The sequence below is a fragment of the Colobus angolensis genome, unplaced genomic scaffold (genome assembly GCF_000951035.1).
Source record: "Colobus angolensis palliatus isolate OR3802 unplaced genomic scaffold, Cang.pa_1.0 Scaffold118, whole genome shotgun sequence".
NCBI lineage: Eukaryota > Metazoa > Chordata > Mammalia > Primates > Cercopithecidae > Colobus > Colobus angolensis.
In genome coordinates, this window is record NW_012112919.1 from 445,323 (window position 1) to 454,178 (window position 8,856).

The window sequence follows — 8,856 nt, forward strand, 5'->3', positions numbered from 1 at the left end:
GCTTCCAGCCCCGAGTGAGGCGGAGACCCGGGCGGGCGGGCAGAGCAGGCGGCACCGCACCTCGGCCAGAGGCGGCTGCAGCAGCTGCTGCCCTTGTCCCTGCCGCCGCCTCTCCAGTCCCTTCTGTAATTACCACTCCAGCTGCTGGGAACGGGCGAGAAAGAGGAGGAGGCGAGAAACTCCCACCGACCCACAGAGGTGAGTCCCGGGCAGAGCATCCTCCATCCCTGCCTGCCTCCCTCCCTCCCTACCTCCCTCCCATCCTCTCCATCCTCCCCCCTCCCGGCTCCCCAACCCTCCCTCCCTCATCCTTCCCAACATCCCTCTCTCCTCTCCCCTCCTTTCTCCCTTCCAGCCTTTCTTTCATCCCTTTCTTCCTCTCTCCCAGCCCCACTTCCTTCCCACCCTTTCTTTCTTCCCCGTCTTCCTTGCAGCCACTCGCGCTAGAGCACAGCTCTGCATCCCCTTCCTCTTGTCTCCATCTCTTTTTCCCCCTTTCTTACCTCTTCCCCGGTGGGAGGGTGGGAACATCCCTCCCTGCTACAACTGTCCGGATTCAGGGGTTCCAGAAAATTGGGTACATATACTGAGAGACACACTCTTAAACAGCGGATGCCCTGCAGATTCCTAAATTTTTAGGGTGAAGGGTCAAGTTGGGTAGAGTACTGGCAACTGGAGGGAGAAGAGGATCGAGGAAGAATCTATGGATTTGTGCTGTATTAGGGTGGGGGTGGGGAGGGTTGTCACTTGGACATGTTGCCAACAGCCCCCATACCCCTCTTCAGCAGTTTCTTTTCTTCTTCTGGGAATTACATATTCCCAGTGTGTGTCTCACCAATTTAAAATCCAGCTTTCCCTGCTTTGATTGTCTCCGTGAGAAACCACAACGAAAGAGGAGAAGAGAGGAAAGGAACAAGAGAGAAAAAGGGGAGGGGAGAGGAAGGGAGGTGGCAGTGTAAGCTTGTGTTCTTTTCCCCTAGGCCTCTTTGGATTGTCATTTTCAAACCACCCGCCTCATATTTGGCTTGGAATTGAACCCGTGTGTCCTTGGTCCTGTCACTACCTACTTCAAAGGCAGAAACTCTCTAAACTTTAATGCCTGTGCACCACAGCATTATTTATGGAATGTTTTGCTCAGCATGCAAAATACCAAGATAGAGAGGTTTGGGAAAATAAGGAGCAGAAGGGTGGAAGAGATGTACTTTTGTTCATCATGGGTTAACTTCTCAAGTAGGATAATGGTTAGACAGTTTTGGAGAAATGAGGTTATACTCCACAGACTTGTAAATATACCATTTAGATGGCATTAGCTGCATTATAGCCTTTAAGAGACACCCTTACCCATTTTCACCCACCTCATAGGAACCCTCAAGATGTTTGAAGATAAACATACTGTGTGATTCTGTTTGTGGCTTACACCAATGGAAAAGTTAAATTAGCTTCAGAACCATTGTTAATAATTTAAAATTGCTGTTGCTTTTACATCACTTATTTTCACAGAATGCTATAATTTACCTTGCACTCTTTAGCTTGCATTCTAACCCCTTATATTATACATATTATTGGCAATTTGGCAATTCTTTCTGTTAGCATTGCTGCTGTAAAGTTTATTTATACATGGCGGGACAGCCATGCCTCAGAATGTTTAGTGTATTTATCATCTCAGAAGGGTCCAACAGTGTAAGTATAAATCCAAAATGGATATTTTGAAGCCTATATTTTGTCCTATTTATATTCTCCTAAAACGACAGACCAAAACACCTTAATATCTTTAGAATGGCTATGTTTTGTGTTTAAAGAGTATGTGTGAGGGACCAAAATTAATGGTGGATTCATTGAAGTTGCCAGTAAGACATTATGTTGTGGAACACATTATTGATTTTTTCCTTTTCATTTAAATTATTATATGACAATAGTGCAATATGCAGTTTTGCATTTTATGGGAGTGTAAAGCAGGAGTTGAGATGAAGAGAATTGCCTTCCTAAGTGATTGAGTGCTGATTTGATGAAGAGCTGATAGTTAATCACCTGAGTCAGTGCTGGGGAAGTGTGTAATATTAGGAGTGATGGACTCCTTCAACTCCCCGTGGTAGGAATGCAATTCCATTAATGGCTTGGCTGACTCTTCAGCCATATAGCTAAAGCTTGGTTGAATTACCAGTGTTACCAACATCCTGATGCAGATTTCAGTCAACCCTGTGTGTATGGGAATGCTTGCATTACTTAATAGTGAACTTGTAGATAGGAGTGTTTTCCTTGGTGGTGTTCCTTTCCCTAGAATACCATGAAACGAGTGAAAGACTGTCATGTTAATTATATATGAGCATGATAAGTTAGTTTTGTCCAAATTTCTTTCAAAAGACTTTTCCCCTCCCAGTACCTCTGCTATTCTTTGTGGGGCTTCATAGTTGTGAATGTGGGGAGGTGGCAGCCCCTTTATGGGCTTTGCTCTTTCTCTGTTGCAGTTTTTCTGCAGAGTGATGTGGGTGTATGCCCCAGTTTTTGATACTGTGCTTAGTATAGAAACACAGGTACTTTTCATATGCCTCTTTTGTAAACATTAGTCCACTGAATGGAAACAAAGCATGCCAAGTTATTAAAGAACTAAAAAACAAAATAACATTTTGTTTACAGCAAAATTTTAAGAGACGTGAGTACAATTAATAAAATGTGCATTTTAGAAGAGCAACTAGTGTCTTTGAAAAGCAGCTTGCCTCCTTGACTGTAATCCAGTTTGCAGATAAAGACTGACTTCCTCTGAAGAATTTCATTTCTAGAGGCTTCTGCCTTTAGTTGACTGGACTTTTAAAAATACATGATAGAATAAAGAGCCAATAGAACATCTTATGGACCCCTGTAAAACGTATTTTGGATATATTCTCTGTGTCTCCCTCCCTCAGAGCTCTTAATACCTGCCTAACCCTAGGCTGAGTGGTGTGAGGTATTCCAAGGAAGTAGAAAGAAGTAAAAAACACTGTCTTTGACCTCAGCTTACAGTCTGGTTGAGGAGAACAGGCATTTGCATGAGGTCCTATTTCACAGTGACAAAGAACAAGATCTTTGGAGAGAGCTTTAGATGTCAGTACAGGCTCTAGTTCTTAGGAGTATCGTGTCCTTGTGTGCAATTTAAATCTCTTTTTTTTCATCTATAAAATCAAAATTGTAGGGGACTGATACATGGACTTGCTTTAAAGGTTAAATGTGTTTAGCACAGTACTTGGTACAAACAAAACATATATTAAGTAAACATTATTATAATTAGGAGAAATAGTTTAAACACATTCCAAGACCATATATGATTATGTACTAAAAAGACAGAAGCGCAAGTAAGTACTAGAGGAATTGTGAAGAAGACGGGTGTCTGTGTAGCTGGGAAAATGTTATATTCGATAGTAGCCCTGGAGCTTGGACAGAGACTCCTATGAAGGATTTCATGCAGGGTGGGCACCACAGCTGGAACAAAAGCAGAGAGGGAGGAAAAGGCATTGTGTGTTTGAATTACATTAGGGAAACTATTTACTGGAAGATTTGGCATGCAGGTGAGGGTATTGAAAGGTAGAGTGCATACAGTCAGAGTAATTATACTATCACTGAGTTAAGACAACTTCTAGTGTGGGATCCATTTCATCACATAGAAGATTCAGCTACCCATGGAGGTAGTTTCAGTTCTTTATCTCACCTAAAGCCCCATCCCAAGACATGGAATCCATGATCGGTGTCATAGTGAGGACCCAAAATATTCTTAGGTCTTTTCTTTTAACTTCAAGGCAGAGGAAAAACTTGACCATTGCTGAACAATAAAGATTTAATATTATGGTTACTATAACTCTCCCTTGTGTTTCCTTATTCCATGAATATTCCAGAACTATATCTCGTAGTATAATAACTAAAATTATTTTATTTTGACCTATATGAAACCAGTACTTGTTAGGATAATTGTACTTCCAGGGGCTTTTTTTTTTTTTTTTTCACTTCATGGTTGACTTTTCCTAATTACAAAAGCCCCTTTTCATAGGCGTCCAAGATTATTAGTAAATTCTAAATGGATGATGCTCTTTCAGTTTTGTGGCTGTGAGACTAATATGTGATGAGGATAGAGAGTCTAGCAGGGAACTTGCATGGAGCGGGTTAAATATACGCTCTGTGGGGAGTGACAGATGCTCCCTGGCTACATCTGTTGGCACACCTTTGTTTTTAGTTGAGGTTCGTAAACTGTTTTGAAAAATTTATCCATAAAATCTTTATCCAACAGCATGAGGGATATGAATTGAATTCTTTTATTCAAAAATGGATTTCCAGAAAATTTTACCCACAAGTTTGAAGTATCAGTGTTTATTATGCTCATGTTTAACTCATTTTAATAGACACAGTTTCATTGTTTTCTCCAAAATAGTAAAATGTTTCTCATATATTTCTGTTTTGCAGTTCAAATAATATACAAGATTGTCCTCCTAAATATTATCTTAAGATATATTAGTCATAAACACAAATATATTTCTAAAAGCTAATGTAAATATACTTCTAAAAACTAACAGACCATAGAGTATAGTAGTTTTATTTTCTATATTGAGATCTTTCTTAATTGATGTTTTAAAAATTCAGCAGATGTAAATAAAACATTTTCGGATATATTACTACTAGTCAGCTTTATATTATGCTACCAGAGATTTTTGACACATTTTACTTTTGACATTTTTGTTTTCCTTACAAGTGAATTTTTATCTCAGAGCTGAATTCTAACTCAACCATAAATTTGCATTATATACCTCTTTGAAATTATTACTCATAACACGTTGTACAAAACATAGTGATAGTCTAACTTTAGAGACCTTAATTTTCTAGGGCTTTATTACTGAACACGATTTTATTTTTCCTTTTTATTAATAGGCCTTATCTGTGTACATAACTATTAGACTATTCCATTTCAGGTATTAGGAAAACTTGCTTTAACAGGAGTGAAAAAAGCAGGTATGTTCCCCATACATGAGGGTAATAACCAAACAGGGAGGTGGAGTAAGGATGAGACAGAATGAATTAATTTCATTTTCTCTTTTGAGCTGAAGGATGTATAACTACCTGTTTAATTAGGGGTTTTCTATATTTTTGCTGTGACATCTACTATAATCTATATTTTAGTTGTTTCAAAGTAAATTTTATATGTAAATTTCAATGAATAGTTTTTAAAACTAGAGCATGAATGAAAAAAACTAATGTAAATCATATGTTGATTTTTCAATATCTTGCTACTTGTGGACATCTGGCTATTTTGTTTGTTAGGCAGTTTTGAGGGAAGGCAGGTAATATATTTATGGGACATATTGAGATGGAGGTACATTAAGTAAGATCCTAACTTGCTGCAGTGTTTCTACATTAAATGAGTGGACATGCCACAGGGCTAGAGACTACAAAGGGCCGCAGAGCTGTAGTAGAAAATTAATAGAAAGCTTCTGAGATGTTCATATTGTGCAAATTGAGTTTATGTTGTTCGTTGTGTATCTGCAGTAAATCCAGTATCTTTTTTTATGACCCCTTGATGTTTTGGAAGGAAAGCCAAGGACTCTTTTTTTTTTTTTGGAGGCGGAGTCTCGCTCTGTCGCCCGGACTGGAGTGCAGTGGCCGGATCTCAGCTCACTGCGAGCTCTGCCTCCCGGGTTTACGCCATTCTCCTGCCTCAGCCTCCGGAGTAGCTGGGACTACAGGCGCCCGCCACCTCGCCCGGCTAGTTTTTGTATTTTTAGTAGAGACGGGGTTTCACCGTGTTAGCCAGGATGGTCTCGATCTCCTGACCTCGTGATCCGCCCGTCTCGGCCTCCCAAAGTGCTGGGATTACAGGCTTGAGCCACCGCGCCCGGCCGCCAAGGACTCTTGATGGAGCTATGTCAGTTGCTCTTCCACATCCCACCCAGAAACCACACGGACTCCAGAAATCTCCAGAGGATCTGATGTTCCCATGTTTTCGTTGTAAGCATTCGGTGAAAATTCAGTCTTCCCAGTTTATCTTAAATTCACAGGGCCTGAAGCAGTTGTTAAATATCATCAGTCTGTCTCTCAGTGAGGAAGTAGCAATGTCCTTTAACTGCTTTAGAAATAGCTAATTAATTGTACTCAATTGTTTCCAGGAGAGGGTATCCTACAATTCTTTAGAGTTTACCACTTCATTCTGTTTCTTCAGGCATTGATAATTTCCAGAGTAATTTCACAAAATATGTTGTTGTTGTTGTTGTTTTTCTAATGTGCAGAAGTAGCATAAAGAAGTGTATATAAGACTCAAATTTCCTGGGGAAGCCCGGGCACAGTGGCTCACACCTGTAATCCCAGCACTTTGGGAGGCTGAGGCTGGCATATCACCTGAGGCCAGGAGTTTGAGACCAGACTGGCCAATATGATGAAACCCTGTTGCTACTAAAAATACAAAAATTAGCTGGGCATGGTGACAGGCGACTGTAATCTCAGTTATTTGGGAGGCTGAGGCAGGAGAATCGCTCAAACCCAGGAGGCAGAGGCTGCAGTGAGCCGAAATGGTGCCACTGTACTTCAGCCTGGGCAACAGAACAAGACTCCGTCTCAAAAAAAAAAAAAAAAAAAAAAGTCTTGGGGAAAAATAAATCTGTATCTAAATTCATCTCTTTACTGCACTTACGCTTTTCATGTATTTTTTTAATTACATTACCTAGCATGAATTCATTCAACAGGTATTTTTTGAAAATACCTGCTCTGTGCAGAGCATTGAGCTAGAGATTATAATTTTATAAGCACACTGAGCCAAGGCAACTGGATTCCTGTCCAGGTTTTCAGCCAGCTAATTAATTTGTTATGTGACTAAGTAAGCCTCAAAGTCTCCAACCCTTATTTATTTTATCTGTCTTTTGAGTGACTTAGACTTACATCTAGCTATAACATTCTATAATTCTATATCTCAATTTTCCTTAAAGTTTCAAGGCAAAATGATTTATTTGCGTTGTGTTCCATTTGTTTTTTCTTTCCTTTGAAACATAAACTGCTGCTGCATAAGAAAAAAAAAAAAAACTTCACATTCAGTGGCGTATGCTTTCCCTTTCCCAATAAAATTGCAAATTTAGCTTCATGGTCTCTGGGCAAACTGTGAGGGACTAAGTAACCTGTCTTTTCTTATCTCTCCATTCTTCCCTCTCTTTCATTTTGAAAGTTCTTCCTACATTGAAGGTACAAGTCAGTTGCTGCCACTATTTAGGGACTCTCCCAGTGTGTGGTTGGCTTGTTTTGGCCATGCCAATGTTTGTGAAAGACTATATGGCATTTATGCATTTAGAATGAAGTAATGTTTATTTAAGAAATTGTAGGCCGGGCGCGGTGGCTCAAGCCTGTAATCCCAGCACTTTGGGAGGCCGAGACGGGTGGATCACGAGGTCAGGAGATCGAGACCATCCTGATGAACACGGTGAAACCCCGTCTCTACTAAAAAATACAAAAACTAGCCGGGCGAGGTGGCGGGCGCCTGTAGTCCCAGCTACTCGGGAGGCTGAGGCAGGAGAATGGCGTAAACCCGGGAGGCGGAGCTTGTAGTGAGCTGAGATCCCGCCACTGCACTCCAGCCTGGGCGACAGAGCGAGACTCCGTCTCAAAAAAAAAAAAAGAAATTATATATACTTTAAGATTAATGTTTCTGCCCCAGGCATAGCAAAGCCTTGCTTATCCCCTAAATTCTATTTCAGAGGACCTGGTGGTCACCAGTCTTCCTAGCAATCCAGCTCCAAATTCCCATTAAAATTCTTTTAGTAAAATTTTGGGCATATGTTTTATACAATAAAGTGTACCCATTTTAAGTGAATACTTTGTTGTTGATTGACAAACACACCTGTGTAACTGTCAGTGTGATCAAGATACAGAATATATCTGTTACCCTAAAAACTTCTCTTCTGATGAATCTGCTTTCTATCTCTATAGATTCATTTTTCCTATTCTAGAAATTGATATAGGTTGAATCACAGAATATGTACTCATTTTTATATTCCTTTTTTCGTTGAGTATAATGTTTGTAGGATCAATCTATGATTTTGAGTATATAAACTTCTAGAAGAAAATTTAGGAGATAATCTGTGATTTTGGATTAGGCAAAGATCCCTTCGGAACCAAAAAGCACTAATCATAAAATTTAAAAGAAAAAGATGTATTAGACTTTATCAAAGTTAAAGAAAGAAGTTTTGCTCTTCAAAAGACAAAAGATTTGTTAGAACTACATATCTCTCTCTGGATACTTGACAAAGGACTTTATCTAGACGATGTATAGAACTCTTGCAACTCAATAAGGAGACAGGCAATCCGTCTAAAAAATGAACAAAATATGTGCAGAGATATTTCACACAATAAAATATACAAATATGTAACAAGCACATGAAAAGGTGTTTAACTCTATAATTCACCAAAATAATTAAATTTAAAACCACAATGTGAAACCACTATCCCAACACTAAAATGACTAAATTATAAAGACTGGCAATACCAAGTTTTGGAGAGAATGTGAAGCAACTATGATACTCATACATTGCTGGTGGGAATGTAATACTTTGGGAAACAGTTTGGCAGTTTCTCTTAATGTTAAAAATACTCTTACCGTACGATCCAGAAATTCCACTCCCAGGTGAAATGAAAACATATATACAAGGACTTTTGCATGAAAATTAATAACAGCTTACTCATAATAGCTTCAAACTAAAAACCACCAAAATATCTATCACATTCCTATTTGAAAGTTACTGCTTTGAGATAGAGAACAAAGCTGCTGATATATATATATATATATATACACACACACATACACACACATATATATATACACATATATATGTCTATATATAACTTTTAAGGGGCACTATTTAA

General features: G+C 39.2%; 1 protein-coding gene across 3 annotated transcripts in view; it reads left to right on the forward strand.

Annotated features, from left to right (window-relative positions):
- The first annotated feature begins 6 nt into the window (after positions 1–6).
- The window catches only part of CTNNA2 (catenin (cadherin-associated protein), alpha 2), a 1,182,142-nt gene continuing 1,173,292 nt past the window's right edge, over positions 7–8,856 (forward strand). For all 3 annotated transcript variants that reach the window (XM_011963728.1, XM_011963709.1, XM_011963731.1), the window contains exon 1: positions 7–198. The gene's annotated coding sequence lies outside the window, so the exon portion shown is untranslated. The remainder of the gene's footprint in view (positions 199–8,856) is intronic.